The following is a 15,086-nucleotide window of genomic DNA, read 5'->3' as shown; positions in this document are numbered from 1 at the left end:
TTGGTTCTTTTCAGAACGCTTCTGGGTTCTATTTAACGAACCCTATTTCGGGGTTCTTCTAGGATCCTTTTTTGGTTCTTCCTAATCAACCCTATTTCGGGTTCTTTCCCGAACCCTTTTTGGTGCTCTTGATGAACCCCATTTCGGGTTCTTTCCAGAACCCTTTCGGGTGCTCTTAATGAACCCTATTTCGGGTTCTTTCCAAAACCCTTTTTGGTGCTCCTAATGAACCCTATTTCAGGGTTCTTTTCGTATCCTTTGTTGGTTCATCTTAATGAACCCTATTCGGGTTCTTTCCAGAACCCTTCTTCGTGCTCTTAATGAACCTTATTTTGAGGTTCTTTACGGATCCTTCTTTGTTTTTTTCTTTATGAAACCTATTTCATGTTTTATCCGGAACTCTTGTTGGTTCTTTCAATAAATCCCGACTTCTTACATTTTGTTAACATTAATTTAGTAAACCATATTTTGTACTTCTAACCCTCTTTTATGACAAATCGTTTTTTTACATTCCTAGTTAGTTTTTAGTAAATCGTATTTTGTATGTTTTGCTCCACAAGGTAAATTTTTTTCTACCAACCAAAATGTCTTTAGATTGTTCATTAATCACTAGCACTGGGCTTTTTCGACAGGTTTACAAACATCAGTCTGGCCAGCGTCAAGACACTTCATTCCTGTTCGTAATTAACTAAGTGACAGGCAGAAAAGTAATGATCATGTCCATTCATATACTTTATTGGAGTCGCAAAAATTTATTCTTCTGTTTGCAGTAAAAAAAACTAACAAAATTTGAAACAGTTTTAAGACGAGACGGTTATCACTGCCAGCAACATGCACACAGCTTCTACTGTCGTTCTGATGCCGCTCACTGTCAGGACACCGTCCAAAAAGATGTCAAATTTATTTTCCTGGAGATGGATCAGTGGCATCAGTGTCCGGACTTCCTACAACAAGAAAGCAAGAATATAAACACATGCATTTTCCTCTGTATAATTATGCTGCGAGTTCCTCATTCGCGACGCTTTTAGATCAATTATAATTGTATAGGTTTCACTAAGCATTTTATTTCTCGTTTAGCCTTACGCTCTAAAACATACCCGCAGATGTGATTTCCTTTAAAACATTTAGTGGGTCAATCAGTGCGATCTAGAGGGCGCGACCAGCTGAAGATATGTTGCGACTTAAAAATGAAGTCTTCAACGTGACACTGAGCATGAAGCCGGCACGTGAACGTCATACTCAGTGACATCTCTCGCTTCATTCATATGTCTAAACATGCTTTGGCCTTTTTATTCGCCTAGCTCTCTTCATAAATTGGTGTGATTGACTTCTCGAGCGTTCTGCGGGAAGGTAGATGCACAGGAATTTTAAGCACGTTTCAAGAAACGTTAGTTCTAGCCATATTACATCCTTCTTGCCATATAGTCAGTAACAGGTTAGAAAAAATCTACGAGCTGGAGAGGAGGAAGCGGACAGAAGCTTGTAGGGGAGGGGAGAAACCTCTCTATGGCAAGCGTCTGTCGGCTTTCTTCTTTCAGATTTTTCTTAACCTGTCATTGACTTTAGTCGCTTATATTTCCTTTGAATTATTTTCAGAAAATAAAGCAAGGATTTGTTTTATATTACTGGCTCGTATATTAGAAATATAACCCTGACAAGCTTGCATTACCATCTGTGACAATGCACTATACTCGGGGGTGACTTGGGCAACTTTTTTTGGCAATGTAGTCGGAGTTAAAAACGCCCGCGCATCTTGAGCGCCAATCAAGCCTATGCACACGCACTCTTCACTTCAGAAACGTCACAGAAAGTTGTTTCCGAGTATAATTTAACTCTGTTTTAAACGAATGGCGCCGACAAGCGGTCATCAGTTCGTAATGAGGTGGTAACTTAACCCAGCATATTTATGGTGGACGAAGGTAAAACTCTGCGCCGTCGCAGTGTGAAGCTTGTGATAGATTACAAAACCACCGACTAAAGTATACCTTCAAGCAGCTCTTCGAGGTTCAGAGTGACGTTTTTTTCCTTTGAGCAACACCAGTGTAGAAGCTGTAAATGCCTCCATCTTGGCTCTCATGTCCTCCGGATGTCTTTGCCGAACGGCAGTTTAACGTCTTGTAGTAACTGAAAAATAAACAACGAATGGAGAGTGTTGCTGGTTTACAAAAGTACATTTATGCGCTATAGATTTGCACACACGGATTGCTTACACACACACACACATATATATATATATATATATTAACTAAATGACCACTTACTGTCACTAGAGTGGAGTAGGGCTGCGCGTCAATTAAAATAATTTCGATTTATGTTTTCTTTTATATTGATTAGTTAATCAATTTATAGGTCCCGCTGATCTCCAGGCGTGATATTGTATCTCAGAAAAGGCCTAGAACAACCGATTTTTTAATTGACACGTTTTTACTACGTCTTATATAGGGTACTACATAGCAACTTGTCACTGCCTCGTACAGAAGTAAGGCATGGCAAACATTTAAAACAAAATATCTGTACATATTTGTACAATAACAAGTTCAAATAGCAACTTGCCATTGTATCTCATACACAAGAAAAACATGGCAAACCTTTAAAATAAAATATTTGTACGTTATCATTTAAACTTCAAAACCACTCTAGATAATAATTATAAAACACTTAAGTAGCCATCAGAAACAATTGTGTTATAACCACACAAAAAGAATAAATGAGTATTCTTACTTTTTTGTTTATAAGACTTTTCGTATTCAACTATAATATATAATAATTCAACGGCATATTGGTAATTCAACCAATATGCCAATTAAACTCACTTGATTGAGAGTAAAACGATAGTTAATTAATCGTAATGTTAATTCAATCATTGCCTAGCCTTATTACGAGGTAAAATTTTATCATTTAGCACGTATCAAAAGCCCTTATCTCATTCACAGGCGATAAAACGGGTAGTAAGAAACTTTTGAAGTCCTGATGACCTGTAAAAATCTCAAAACTTTAAGACTAAATATAAAGAAGACAATGTTGAATTACTATTCCGGGAATCGTCATTGCCAGAAATTCCTCAAGGACTGTGCGCACTCCAGCCTCGCTGAGGATCAATTCTTGGCAATACTGAAACATCCGCATCATGCGGTTTTGTATCAGGTCGACGTTCAGGGGCACTGTAGTTATCTCTTCTTTCGTGAGCAAGACATGACGGCGAACGCTCACGGCGTCTTCACATTTGTCAGTATCAACGAATTCCTAAAAGAAAAACCATTTGTTACGTTTATGCGCCGTCTACGCATGTAAGCTATTGACATAATAGTTGCGGCACTGGATATAGGACCAAGTAAAACAGTTCTTTTCATCAAACATACATCCATATTTGTGCAAACACAAAATGCGCAAAAAGTTCGCTCCTGTTGATTTCCGCACAACACTCCGAGAGCCAATCGTCGCAACCTGCGAAGTCCGCTCAGCGAATGACGACGCGGAACATACGTTTCGACCAAGGAATGCAGTCTGCGCTGTTACATTAAGCGATGCAAGCGTGACGTTTTGCATTCCTTCCCAGGCAGCACAAGATATTGTGCCGACATTGGTCTCAGCATGGTTAAGGTGGCCCCATATGGGCCCAGCTTGACCAGTCTAGAGCCAGCATTAATGATGCCGGCACTAAACTGGCTACATGACGGCAACATTGGCCGTTTCTGCCAGCGTCCAACCAATATTGCGGCATCCCGGCTACATGACGGCAACATTGGCCGTTTCTGCCAGCTTACAAAAGATATTGCTGCATCCCGGCTACATGACGGCAACATTGGCCATTTCTGCCAGCTTCCAAAAGATATTGCTGCATCCTGGCTACATGACGGCAACATTGGCCGTTTCTGCCAGCTTCCAAAAGATATTGCTGCATCCCGGCTACATGACGGCCACATGACGGCAACATTAGCCGCTTCTGCCAGCTTCCAAAATATATTGCTGAAAATATATGAAGTTCTATATCGGGCTCTGTTTTGCAACCACCGAATGACGGCACTGCACCAGCCAAGTCGCGGCAACATCGCCGGGATTCTTCCATATGTACTAGGAATATTTAGACACATAAGCATTTTTGCCTATAAAACCTTAACCACCAGACTTTACAACCTGAATTGATTGATGTTTCTTTCATCTTCGAGCGCTGCTCTTAGGCGTCCGTTTCTGGCTTGAGCGGCGTTGCCGTCGGCCTAACAGTAAAGCGTCGGCGTAACACATTTTCGTGACGCGCCACAAAAAAGCGTTACGCCGACGTGTTACGTAACGCGTCACGAAAAAGTGTTACGCGACGCCGACGCGTCACGAAAAAGCGTTACGTGGAAACGTTACGCGACGCCGAGGCGTCACGAAAAAGCCTTACGCCTACGCGTTACGCGACGCCAAGGTGTCACGAAAAAGCGTTACGCCTACGCGTTACGCGACGCCGAGGCGTCACGAAAAAGCGTCACGCTGACGCCGAGAACTCGTGGAACGCATCGTCATAACGTTTTTTTTGGGACGCCTCGGCCTCGGCGTCGCGTAACGCCTTTTCGTAACACCTTGGCGTCGTGTAAGGCGTCCGCATAACGCTTTTCCGTGACGCGACGGCGTGATGCTTCTTCGTGACGCCTCGGCGTCGCGTAACACTTTTTCGTGACGCGTCGCCGTAACGCTTGTTTCTGACACCTCGGCGTCGTGTAACGCGTCGGCATAACGCTTTTTCGTGATGCGTCGGCGTAGCGCTTTTTCGTGACACGTCAGCGTCGCGTAACGCTTTTTCGTCACGGCTTTGCGTCGCGTAACGAAAAAGCGTTACGCCGACGGCGACCGTAACGGTAGCCGTAACGCGTCGGCGTGACGCGTCGCCGTCGGCGTAACCGCGCGGTGCATTATGGGAAACGTGCCATAATGCACCGCGGTGCCGCGCGTGTTGCATTATGGGACGTCTCCCACAATGCACCAAGCGAGAGGGAGGAGGAGGAGAAGGGGGAGGAGGGAGGAGAAGGAGGGACAAGGATGAAAAAGAGGCAGAAGGAAGAGGGCTCCCCCCTGACAGCTCCCCCCGCCTCCCCTCTACCTACGTCACTGGTGTATGAAAATCTCAAAATAACCCGCTGTTACTGAGCCCCGCAACTCAACCAAAACTTCAGACAAAAAAAAAAAAAAAAAAAAAAATTAGAAATACAAATAATTTTTAAGCAAAACATAAAAACTCAAAACAAATATCTAATAATTAATTAAGATATTGCATATCCTCACATATAAAAAAAAATCAAGTTAAATTAAGATGTCGATCACCCTGTTCCTTTTTTTTTTATTTTTTGCACATAAGTTGACGTAGATTTCAGTCAGCAAACAAAGGTTTTCATGGAACGTATAGCAGGAGAAGAAGCTGGGACATTATCTCTGATCGCCCAAAAAATTCACTTCAAACTGCGTAGAGAACAAGATAACTCCTGTAATGGCTGGCCACGGTAGCGACACCGGCCACCGAAATATAAACTGCAGTAGAGTTGGGTCGAAACCGAAACTATATGCCGCAGTCGTATACTAATCCGATCCAAAGCCACAGCCAATCCAAAGTATAATCCAAAGCCACAAGCAGCTTCTGGAGTCTGGATTCTTTTCCGTCCCGTCCGTGCATACGAAGGCCTGTTTGAACCTTCAACGTGCGTGGGTCAAATGATTGTTTAGGTAAGTTTTCTCGATTTCATATTCATAATGCATGCCCGAAGAGTATCATCTACATGTGCTGGATGATCTTCCGAGCATCGTAGCTTACGTTGCCACCGTAATTCGGATGATACTTAACTTTTTTCGACGCTTGAGCGGTCTCCGCGATTTCGTGTCGCGTCGCAGTTCTGAGGGATGCTGGCTGCCTTCGGGAAACGATCGCTATCGCTTGTGGAGGCTGTTCGTTCAAGCCTTGCGTAAATCCTAGCCGCTATCTTGAGAATCCCGTGAATGTTCTGCGATACCGGAGCACTGCAGAGACGCTGATCAGATTGTTTCGAAAGTTCGCGTTGCTATCGGCGAGCCCTTCGGACACGCTGTAAGTGCCAGGCGCGCTAAACTGAGCTGTGCTGTCAAACGCTTGGATACGGATCTTAGAACGAACGCCTTGAATGTGTTCGGGAGGTTTTTCCTTTGACGTGTCGTCTCGTCCTTTCTCACGCTTGCGACAGCGTATCTCGGTCAGCGCGCGCTGGCTTTTTGAGCTGCGTCCAGCGGGATGGCGCGGTTGGGGTGCTGGCGTTTAGCGGGTTTCAGCGGGTTGTTAGAACACGCTCCAAGCTGGGCGTCGTCGTAGCGCTCGCGTACGGCGTGTGCCCCGCGCCGGCCTGCTCTGCGTGTCGTCGGTGTTCAGGCGCGCGGGCCTAGAGTTGCTTGAAAGTGTTGACAGCACCCTGTTAAAGGGGCACTGACACCCCAAAGGTCGTATTTATTTTTATTGTCTAAAACGATGCAAGTTGCAGCCATAGACACGCAAAAAAAACCGCATCGCGAAAAAAAATTTTCCCGCGCGCACGCGCGCCTTTTTATTTTTGGCGTTTGATTTTCTCGCCTCCTCGCTTCTTTTGATCGGTGACGTCAAAAATCAGGAAATTTAGAAGCTTTGTAGGCGGCATCTTTATAACATTTAATGACGGCAATCCTAAAACATGTTTTTTAACGCAATTGCGAACGCACTACGGCCCTTCTTTTTGAAATACCAAAAATCGGGAGTTCGTTGTGGTGCCGTCTCCTGGATTTGTATGGTACGTTGTTGGGCTAGTTGGTTCATCTTAGTAAAACATATAAAATAGCGCAACTGGAACAAGGAAGCGCCTGTCCTGTTTACTTCTTGTCCTTGTTCCAGTTGCGCTATTTTATATGGATTTGTATCCTCCAACGGAAAACAGGCGACACCGCTCAAAACCGGTCCGCCGCAACGCCGGCGCTAGCCGGCGCTCGCTCCTTTCCTCCTCGCTTTGGGTCGCCATGGCAACAGCAGAGAGTGGTGACAGGAAAGGGGACTCTCAGGTCTCCGCAATTTTTGACGTCAAGGCACCGGCGCCGATCGCGCGGGAACTTCGAATTCGGCATTTGGAAATTGTTTTTTTACTTCACGAATACTGAATTCCCAAATTTCAAATTTTGAGGGTAATGTCCCGGCATCGTTTTCGACCGTTTCGGATAATAAAAAAAAATATGATTTTGATGTGTCAGTGCCCCTTTAAGCTCGTCACTTCCGTTGTTTTCTCCCTTACGGGCCCTGCATATATGTCTAGCCTTGCGAGCCACCCAGAGTACTACTACTGTAGCTAATGAAGATTATTATTGTTTGCCTTAATGGCGTTTTAGTTGACCCCGGTCATATTCGTGACTTCTAGACCCCGGGGGTGCACACATACTTTACATGACTGAGGAAAGAGGTTATGTGTAAGCAGTGATAGAGTGCAGGCGAGCTGGTAATTAGTCGACATCTTGTAAACCCTGAGATGTTCGTTCGTTTTTTTAGCATTCCCCATATCAGGGTTTACAAGATATAGGTTATACGATTTGATTAAAATGCTCAAGAAAGTTGCAGTGTAAAAATCGCACACCTGGCAGGTGCTCTCGCTTGTATAGTGGACAGCTCGCAATTAAAACTCGCACGTCTGTCCCTTTTCGCACTCTGAAAACGGAAGCTTTGCCATGGTCAGCACATTAACATTCTGTGGTGCTTAGCTGGTGGGGGCAGTAATGTAGGAAGGGGAAGGGGGGCAACAAGCAAACAATTTTCAAGATGCAATTGCTTCCCCCCCCCCCCCGCACACACACACAGATGTTCAAAACTTCCGCTGCTGCCGCACCCAAAACAGCCATGACATCTATCGTCTACTTACAAACGTGCACATCATTCTATTAAAAAAAAAATCTACAGTAACAAATGGCCGGGGACCAGTGGCGTACCAACTTGTTTTTGAGTGAGGGGGCAAACGACTTCCCCCCCCCCCCCCCGAGCCCATGGGGGCGGTGCCCTTGGTATCCCTTCGGCGCCGCCGGCCAGTGTTTGCCCTGCCCAGTGGCGGCTGTTTAAGGGGGGGGGGGGGCTGCAAAACACATTCCTTGCCCCCCCGGTTGGTACGCCCATGCCAGGGACTTTTCAAGCATTCCCTCATCTAGTAGTGTTGAAAATGTTCAGAAGACGTGTATAGTCTTGTGCTGAGGTCATGGGGGCAGTGGCGTAGGAAATGGGGGTTCTTTTTTTTAATAATATTGTTTACTGAAAATGACTGATTTTCCTGCAGCCCCCCCCCCCCCCCCCCCCCTTTTCCTATGCCACTGCCCCCATCACCTAAGCACAAGACAATACACGTCAGAAATTGCACGCTGCTCTAGTTTCTTTTTTTTTCTTTCGTCAATAAAAATATTTAACCCTACCAAAAAAATTATCGCCAGAACTTTTTTTCTTTTCTTTCCTTTTTTTTTCGGGGGGGGGGGGGGGGTTATGTGATGTGTTTGGGATTCTCTAAGTTTTGGAGTGGGTACAAGATACCCACCCCTTTCCCCTAACCCCTCCCTCCCCCTGCGACAAACACATACACATACATTGATCGCCTGTGTCCGATCCCCGTGGCGTGAGTACCGTTTAATCTGAAGTGCACCATTCAATGCTAATTAATTTTGTTTTAATAGAAGCAAAAACATTTGCTTGAAATTATTAAAATTCTGAAACCAGAACCACCAATATTTTTATAAACTCGTCGAGGCTCAAAGCCAGTGTCATTCACAACACGAAGTTGAGAACTTCTAAACCACTCTGTTCATAGCGCAACAAAATCGCACCACACGCGAAGCGCAGACAAATAAAATCCAACACACTTAACGGCTTCGTGCCAACGCCTTCGTACCCTAATCTCCTAGTACCCCCCGTACACTGTCCGGCCTCTGCACGCAATCCGCACTCACACTAGAGTCTACTCACACACTTTGAGTGCGGATAAGAATCCAACACAATCCGCACTCGCAGTGCGGATTAGAATCCAAAATTATTTATACTCGGAGTGCGGATTAGAATCCACCACTATCCACACTCGGTGTGCGAATAGGGACAGCCACAAGCCAACTCCCACACCTGCCAGGCACTCTCGCTTGTACAGTGGAGACACATTCAAATCAAGGAGATCCAGCTTTGAATGTGAAGGCTTCCTACTTCAACTTTTAAATACTTGAGGTTCTGTTAAAGTTGAAGGGAGTCTCTTAAAGCATTTTTGGAACCATGTCCAAAACCCAGTGCTGGGTGCAATTTTAGTCTAAAAGGCTGGTCCACACTGTTGCTACCCGCTTCGACTGAGTCTGACAAAACCAGTCTTCAAGCGTCTTGTGACAGCTTATGATCGTGCTGCGCAGCAGCAATGTTATTCGTAAGCAACTTAAAACCCTGTTTTGTCCAACTTGGTCATAGTCGGTTGCAACAGTGTGAACCAGCTTTAACACCTTAGGTGAATGTAATCAACAGTAGCTTCAGGATAAACTTGCGCATTGTACTACCCCAAAGTATTTTGACAACATCTCCGGTGTTGATTCTTGATTTCTATCCCAGCACTACAGAACACGTCAAAAGGCTTGTTGATTGCTGTGCATGTGCCTATCAAGCGAGCTGTGCTATTTCTAGGTGGTGTTTAATTTGTTTTGAAGTTCCCTGGATCTTTTAAGGCACCGGTAGGTATCTAAGCTCCACATGCACACTGTTCTTAATACAATTACTTCATGCAGAAGTTAATTTTTCTTATTTGGTTGAGTTTAATGGTGGTGTCGTCATTGTCTTTGCACTGTCTATGACAAGAGAAGTGTCATGTTGCACTTGTTCTTTTGTTGATCCGTGAGGCAAGTTCTGGTTTCTTTTTTGTTCCAGAGTGTCAGTCTGAGTCTTATTCATGATGTTGCAGGAAGTCTGTATGATGACGAAAAAACTGCAGGTGACTAGAAGCTGCCGATGAGCTGCCAGTCCGGATGGCAGCTATCAACACTGCAAGGGCCTGAAGGCGCATCAGCCCTCCCCCCGTTCCTCTACTGGCATTGGAGACAGGATGCTTTGTAAAAGGTGAAACAGGGCCCTTGCACTGCTTCCACAGCGCCCTGCTGGATTTATCTCACATTTTGATGTTCAAAACAAACAACATTACAAACTGTAAAATACCGAACAAACGCCCACTCTAAATTGGAGATAATCATAGAGAGCTGGGGGTTGAGCACTTGGTAGGTACGATAGTTGGTAAGTGTTCATGGTCCCTTGCTTGGTCTGTGCACGGAATTACAAATAGCTGCATTTGCGGAGCTAGTTAATTATGCAAACACAAAAAAACGAAGCGTGACCTTTTTTTTTTCTTTTTTTACAAAGAAGCATTCTGAAAAGTGTTCGATTAGCATTGGCTGTTACTAAAGCCTTCAATTTACTCTTCTGAGTTAGAACAAAAGAGCAACCCATCCTTTCTTGTACGCCACTTTCTGTGGCAATAAAAAGAAAGCTAGGGGGGTGGGGGGGGGGAACGAGCATACGGCGCCGAAAGCTGGTGTCTTTAGCAGACAATCTTTTCGACTCAAAAGTGGCACGAGCTTTTCTGATATCAGTTGCCAATGCATAATTTTATTATCCTTACTGATAAAACATATTGAATGGACACATAATCGATTAGAAAAGTGGTTTGTTGGGATATTTTGACTGTTTTTTTCGGAGTACCGTTGTCATCTGCTTTGCAGTTCCTTGTTGTTACCGCGCCTGTTTTTGTTTCTGCGACTGTTGCCGCCTGCGGATTGCACTCTACTTTTGAGTTGAAAAGATTGTCTGCTAAAGACGCCAGCTTTCGGTGCCGTATGCTCGTTCGTTGGCGCAGTTGGCATTGTGGCCGCTTGCGCCATCCCTTTTCTCCCGTGCGAAATGGTGCCGTATTGTTTGAAAACCTTTGCCTTCGCCGCATTTCCATAGGAGCTAAGCCTTTTTCTTTCTTTACTTTTCCTCAGGTAAGTTTGCTCTTTGCAAATTTTACAAAAAAGTGCACCATCTGTGGGCAGCGCTGCACAAGTCATAGCGCGATAGGTTAAGAAACCGAATTTTCCAGTCAATTTAAAGAGCCTGGCCACTCCTTGATACACCCAGTAGTTACCACATATGTGTGCAGGTCACTCATGCAGTTGTTAATGACCATTGGTACCCAACACAACCTCGTGCAGGGTGTCTATGAACTGGAAAAATGGTAATTTTGAGGAAGTTGGCGATTGCAAAAGCCTGAAGATTTCCACCCTAATCACCATCGATCAGGGATATTCAGCCTTTCTTTGTCTGAATGTCGGCAAAAGACACATGTGGTGTGACACATAAACCTTCCTACTCAGGAACTCAGCCAGCTTGCCAATGTAAATCTCTGCTTGGAAACTATAGAGTCTTGGGAGAGTCCAGAGATACAATTTAATCTCGAAATGTATGAAAAACACAAACTTCTGTACTCTAAATGAAGTGCTGCTGCTTATGGCAGTGCTGCTTATGGCAGTGCTGCTTATGGCAGATTTGTGGAATGGTTTCATAGTGCAACAGGTTGTCTCTAGAGCTACCCATTTGCTCCTGAATGGACTTTCCATGGGATTTTTTTACAGGCTGTGAACATCATGGCTTTTGAGGTAGTTTCTGCTGCGGGGAAGAGAATATCCCTCAGCTTGACAGTCCACAGAAGCTTTAGCAGCCAGGATTTTGGATGTTGCGAGAGCAATGACGTTTGCCTTTAGCTCATATTTTTTGCCAGAAGTTGTCAACCAACCGCCAGGGTTGTCTCATCCGACAGCAGGACATGCCGGCTTCTGTGGCGTCATTTAATGCTGTCGCTTAGAGACCACCTTTAATGAGTGGGTGGTATAGAATGCTAGAACGCAGAGGTGCATTCCAGACACAATGCTGTAGCATCTGCTGCTGGGATTTTCTGATTGGTTCTCATTGCAGTCATTACAATTTTCAGATTGTTTCTTTTCTTCAGTGGGAGCTCATGAAGGTGGCACTGTGCACAGAGGGACAGAGTGGCTGACAGTGAGCTGCCCAAGACAACCTGCTGGCTCTCGTGACCATCTCCGAAAGCCTCTGGATGGGCTAATTGACAGGTGTGCCTGGACATTTATAAACGGTAAACACAATCTAGACTACCTTTGAATTACGCCTTGGTCTAACTGCTGTTGCCAGGATACCGTGTTTGGCTGCGAGAATTGAACTGGATATGCTAAGCGGCACATGTTGCCAAGTAGGGACACGCTGGGACGCTTATCCACAAACTGCGCTTCCCAGTCCATGAGCCACCAAAGACCCAGCCAAAGAGTTCCCGAGTCAAGTCAAAGTTTTCTGTTAATCTTGCTAGTAGCAGCGTCGTAGTCGTTAATTAAAATGTCGGCGTTGCCCCGCTCATTGCGGCACACCGAGCAAAGCAGAGCGAAAGAACGGAGATAAAGACTACCAAAAGTGACGTCATTAGCAAGGTCCGACAACCCTTGCTTGCCAATAGGCTGACTTGGGGATGCCAACGATGATGTCACGAAGCTTTGGACAGGTTACATATGGAAGAAAGGCTCAGTGCATGCCCTGCTATAATTGCTGCACATATTAAAAATAAATGCAGTTTGCGTTGACTTTTGCCCAAGTTTAGTGCGATTACTGAATTAACGTGCCAAAATGCTATGTAAGTCTGCTCCTAACTCAGATTTCTTACAAAGTGCTTCAAGCTCCCTTTAATGCTAGTTTGACTTATTTGCACAAGCCTGTGCTAGTGCACAAACTAGAGCCTATACATTGCTGTACTATTTTACATTTAATGCACTGCCAAAGGAAAAGGTTCAGATACAATTAAGCCCAAGCAGCTAAACCATTAATTTGAATGTGACATACAGTAGACTCTCATTATTTCAAACACCAGGAAGCCACAAATTTTGCATGAATTATCAAAAGCTCAAATTATCAGAAGTTCATCTAAATATGTTGCAAGATAAATTATGATTTTCTATATGGATGGCTGCACATACAAAACAGATATTTCATGATTTCCTCTGCACAGGCCCATTAGTCATAAGCTGGTATGCCATTCATGAAACATTGGTAAAATTTATGACACAAGTTTATTCAACCCTCAAAAATGTTGTTTATCAGGGACTGTTTAGACAGCACATGACACCTCAAAACAAAATTAAGTTTGGTCAACCAGAAAAAAGTTGTCTATTAGGGACTGTTAAGCAGGGAGCCATGAGTAATGGAAACGGGCATTGTGCTGCAGTTTCTATAGCAACTTGCGTGAACACTGCGATATAAAGCCATGCCGCCACATCAAAGCATCCTTGCAAATTGATATGGAAACTGCCGTGCGGCGCCCGTTTTTGCTGCTCATGTGTCCTCTGCTTCAGAGACGTATACAGAGATAGTTTAACCATTCATTTGGATGTATAGAAGGCAAATGAGGAGGCGCCTTTCGCTTAAGGTGGGCTGGGCATGTTCCAAAGCATTTTCACAAATTCATATGTGGCCAACCAGCAGCCGCGCATAATATCCTGGCAGTGGTTGTGAGAAACAAAATTAATGAGCTCGTCGGAGTAACTCTCGGTGACTGGGGTGCAGTGATGTTTTGATCGTGGTCAGGCAAAATCACGGTGGAAGATATAGAAAATATAAAAAAACGTGCGCAACCAGCTGAACGATTGACGTAATCCGTACACCAGGCGTCGAAGCGGTCAGACTCCATTTGAGCAAAACAGAAATCAAGCGGAACATTAGTTTCCTACATCTACTTGCATAACCATAATCGAAACAGTGCGTGCACCATACTTTCAACCATGGAGAGTTACTACATTTAACTCCAATGCACTTATCAAAACCGTTTCTCGCTACCATAGCTAGGGGATTATTTTCAGCTTCTGGTTGGCCAAGAGAGATTGTCGAACCCTCTATCTGCGTCTGATGCAGGCCTTGGCTCTGCTTGCTCCTTTCATATACCAAGATCTATATGTACAGCTCTGCTCTGCTTTAGCCCTGTAGAGTGTGCTTTTTACTGAGTACCAGTGCACCGCAGGAAAACAAAGCCTGTGAAAACAAGCTTCACAGCTGCTGCTTCTCCGCAGTGCACCGGTGCTCGGAAAGAAGTGAGCTCAACGGGGCCGCGAGAACAAAAAGTATGAATTACACGAAAACGTCGTTCAAATTAAGCGGCTAATGAATACATTGAAAACGTAGCGGGACAGCCCAAGTTTTGAAATTTGTTTGACTTAACCAGAGGTATTAAATCTCAGAGTTTGAATTATTGCGAGCCTACTGTATAGACCGTTTTATCGTGGGTAGCGCCATTTTGAGAGCGAGAGCGGAAAGGGCTACCGGCGCTTTCCCCCTTTCTGATTGTGTAGAAAGAGTGAAAGCCCCGGATGGAGAGGCTCAGCCGGTGTTGGGCGTCTGCAAAGCCCCAACTTCGTTCGCGCTTTCTTTTACGTTTCAAACTCCCAAACTTAATTAGAGCCATGGTCTTCGATGGCGACAGTCCCCCGGTCATCGGGACACGATTGCTGGGTGGTAGGGTGCACGAATAACGACAGAAAGTGTCGAATACTGTCCGAGGACCTATGTAGCTTGCATGGAATCCGGCAAGGCAAGTACGGCTGCAATGTTTTTAAGCTCCATTGCTTTCCGCATGACTGGAAATGATGAACCATTTATACATTTTTGCTTGCAATGGGCCTATTTCAACGTAGCCACTTTTAGTTGTAATCAACAAGCGATACACGAAACGGGAACCTCAATTAACTTTGTAAACGCCGGGAGCTGCTACACATCGTCTTGCAGTGCTGTTTTTATCTTCGTGTCCCTGTTCTCATATCTCCTTGTGAATGAACGACGAATACGCTCTAGATGTACTTTTATCGAACCGCAGAAAGCCTCGAAGCATCCACGGATTATTTTACTATTTGATGCAATATTTTGAGTACTCGCCTCCAATTTCCATCCCTGGCACGTTCGCTGCCGCTGTTCCCCCCATCGCCACACTGGCGGATGCCATGACTCAAAGAAACGTGCACACTGGGCTCGAAGACACAGATTGCAACACACG

The 15,086-nt window shown here is 44.9% G+C and overlaps 1 long non-coding RNA gene across 1 annotated transcript; it reads left to right on the top strand.

Moving 5' to 3' along the window:
- The first annotated feature begins 5,650 nt into the window (after positions 1 to 5,650).
- LOC121838252 lies at positions 5,651 to 12,137 on the top strand. The gene is made up of 3 exons (XR_006078429.1): positions 5,651 to 5,697; positions 9,918 to 10,072; positions 11,994 to 12,137. It is a non-coding gene; the product is annotated as an uncharacterized LOC121838252 (long non-coding RNA).
- The last annotated feature ends 2,949 nt before the right edge of the window (positions 12,138 to 15,086 follow it).

Source organism: Ixodes scapularis, unplaced genomic scaffold, assembly GCF_016920785.2.
Source record: "Ixodes scapularis isolate PalLabHiFi unplaced genomic scaffold, ASM1692078v2 PGA_scaffold5__190_contigs__length_132052651, whole genome shotgun sequence".
Classification (NCBI taxonomy): domain Eukaryota; kingdom Metazoa; phylum Arthropoda; class Arachnida; order Ixodida; family Ixodidae; genus Ixodes; species Ixodes scapularis.
The sequence above is the reverse complement of the archived record's forward strand: the minus strand, read 5'-3'. Positions and strand labels throughout refer to the sequence as shown.